Source organism: Orycteropus afer, unplaced genomic scaffold (genome assembly GCF_000298275.1).
Source record: "Orycteropus afer afer isolate SDZICR_OR568_19922 unplaced genomic scaffold, OryAfe1.0 scaffold00097, whole genome shotgun sequence".
NCBI classification, from domain to species: Eukaryota; Metazoa; Chordata; class Mammalia; order Tubulidentata; family Orycteropodidae; genus Orycteropus; species Orycteropus afer.
In genome coordinates, this window is record NW_006921684.1 from 8,888,369 (window position 1) to 8,891,421 (window position 3,053).

The following is a 3,053-nucleotide window of genomic DNA, read 5'->3' on the forward strand; positions in this document are numbered from 1 at the left end:
AATAAATAAAGAAAGAATAGTTAGTGCTTATATGTGTGTGATCCAAGAGTTGTTTACTGGACCAGGCGTCCTCCACTGACTCTGGTAGAAAGGGTCTGATTTAGAATGCCCATGGACCGATTTCCCAGCCCTGGATATTAAACCAAGTAACTACTCCATGAATATTTTTGAAATTGAGGTAAAAAAAATTACTCTTGAAATATTTGAATTTGTTTTTAAGGCTACATTGCAGGGAACACAATGGTGAAACATTTCTCACACTCAAGTCTATTAGCTCATTGTCAGAAATGCTATGAGTGTTGAAACCTTCCAAACAAGAAAATATTAATAGAAATTAAAATAAAAGAAGATTATTATGATGAATACCAACAATTATAGCTGGCATTTATCAAGCATTAGTATGTGCTACCCCTATGTTAAGTGCACTATGTGAGTTACTGTGTAATCTCCACACCAACCCTACAGCACAGATGAAGATACTAAGAGGAAGTCATATGAACTAACCTACCTGCCCTGTTACCACCACCAAGGAACAGGCTGAGGTTCAAACCCAGGTTTCTCTGGATCTAGGCAGACCTGGAAAGGGTCCCTTACACACACACATACACACACGTGTGTGTGCATATACACACAGAGAAGATGGTCCTTTTCAAATAGTCCAAAGGACTGTGATCTCTCTCAAAGTGCACCACTTTGGGGTTTTTGACTCTCCTGGAGATTTTATAAGATTTGGTGAATGGCCACATCTGCATGATAAACAGAATATGAAGTCTTTCCAAATCTGGCCCATCTCTAAAGCATGCTCATCTTAATGGATTTGCTGGAGTTTTTGTGATGGGTTAAGAGAATCCACAACCAATAAGGAAATAGAGTTGCTCCCTTGGCAAAACTGAAGAACAGAGTTTTCTTTGGCCTTTGTCTGGGCCTCTGTCTCCTAAGCCCTGTTGGTACAAGTCTGTTTGCCCCATCATGAATTAGTCGAAAGACACTTTTTTTTTTTTTTTTAATTGGAAGCATTTCCTCCTATGAGAAATGTTGAGAATCTAAATATTAAGAGAAGAGAGGTACCACTCAGGATGCAAAAGCTAGATGAAGAGATTTAATCACATGTGAATCTTAGTCACTGGAAGCCAATAGGTGATGGGAGAGTTTGTTGAAGACAGATGATGGAACTGGGCCACCATGTGTGGTTGTTTAGATTGCTCATTCCATAAGCGTATCCTCTGGTAAGTGAGACCAAAACACAGTCCACACTCTGCTTGCCAAGTTATACATCCTAGTGCAGGGTTATGTCTACCCAGAAGAAAAGGGAAACTTGTTCAAATCTGTATAGCTTCCCCATATGTACTAGTGGCAACCCTGTCCTAGGATCCCTCCACTTTAAAGGTACAGTCAGTGGCACCAGATACATTTCCACTCTTCCAAATATCCCCCATAATTTGGAGCATTGGAGAGACTATATGGAGTACTGAAGGTTAAGTCTCTGCTATCCAAGGCACTAGCCACCACCCACATATGACCATTGAATACTTGTAATGAGGCTTGTATAAACTGAAATATGTTGTAAATATAAAACACACACCATATTTTGAAAATTTAGTATGAAAAAAAGAATGTAAAATATCTCATGAATAGTTTTTGTGTTGATTACATGCTTAAATGATATCATTTTTATATATCAGGTTGCTGTTGTTGTTGGTTGTCATTGAGTTGATTCTGATTCATGGTGACCCTATATGTTATAGAATAGAACATCTCCATAGGGGGTTTTTTGGCTGTAATCATATAGAACCATATTACCAGGCCTTTTCTTCCAGGGTACCACTGAGTGGGTTTGAACTGCCAACCTTCAGGTTAGCAGTCAAGTGCACACATTTTGGCACCACCTAGGGACCTAATGTATTGGGTTAGATAAAATTAAAATTAATTGCACTTGCTTCTTTTCACTTTTTTAAACTATGGTTACTAGAAATCTTGAAATACATAATGGCTCACATAATTCTCTTGGACAGCACTGCGCTAGACTCAGGCAGAGGGGCTTTAACACCCACCTCCCCCTACCCCTCAGCATTCCATTTAATTACTAGCTCTGCTTCATTGGGCAAGCTCTTTAATCTGTGCTTTTCTCCCAAATGAGGTTATAACCTCATGGGGTTATTGTGAAGATTAAATGAGGTAATATGTGTCAAGTTCCTAATATTGTATGTGACACATATATGTTATTATTATTATAGCTTCCTGGCCATGTAGCCTGGAGGGAGGGGCAGGAGCAGCAGATGGATGTCCCCAGGGTCTGATACACAGGTAGAAGTTGGGTGCCAGAACCTAAGCCACAGCCCTTGCAAAGGAACTTGCCTCTGAACACTGTTTTCTCTATACAAAATCCTGCCTTTGCTCCCTAGAAGCCTACTTGCTCTAAGGAACCATTCCTTCTACAGGTATTTGATGCTATGTCCCCACACCATAGTGCATCATGAGTACTTAGATGACAAGCCCTTCACCCGCAAGACAGAGCTCTACTCTTCACCAGGGTCTCACTTAAGACTCACTTCTAGGTTATGTGTTCCCATCAGCACTATTCTTTATCTGTAACCATAGATATACTGTCCTTTCTTCCTTTCAAGGGACAAAACAAACAAAAACACAAGCAAAAGTAACATAACCAACCAACCGAAAAAAAAACTATTCAATAAGCCCAGTGTTCACTGCTATGCTTGTATCCAGCTTTTTCTTGGACAGATGAAGAAAAGAGGGAATGTTCATATTTTTCATGTTTGAAAAGGCCTCACCCACCAAAACAAAAACAAATCCTCTGCCATCAAGTAGATTCCAACTCATAGTGACCCTGTAGGACAGAGCAGAACTGCTCCATAGAGTTTCCAAGGCTGTAAATCTTTAAAGAAGCAGACTGTCTCATCTTTCTTCCTCAGAGCAGCTGGTGGGTTTGAACCCCCAACCTTTTGGTTAGCAGACGAATTCTTTAACCACTGCACCACCAGAGTTCCTTAAAAGGCCCATTGACTTTTATAAATCCTTAGTCAGGACATGTTTCA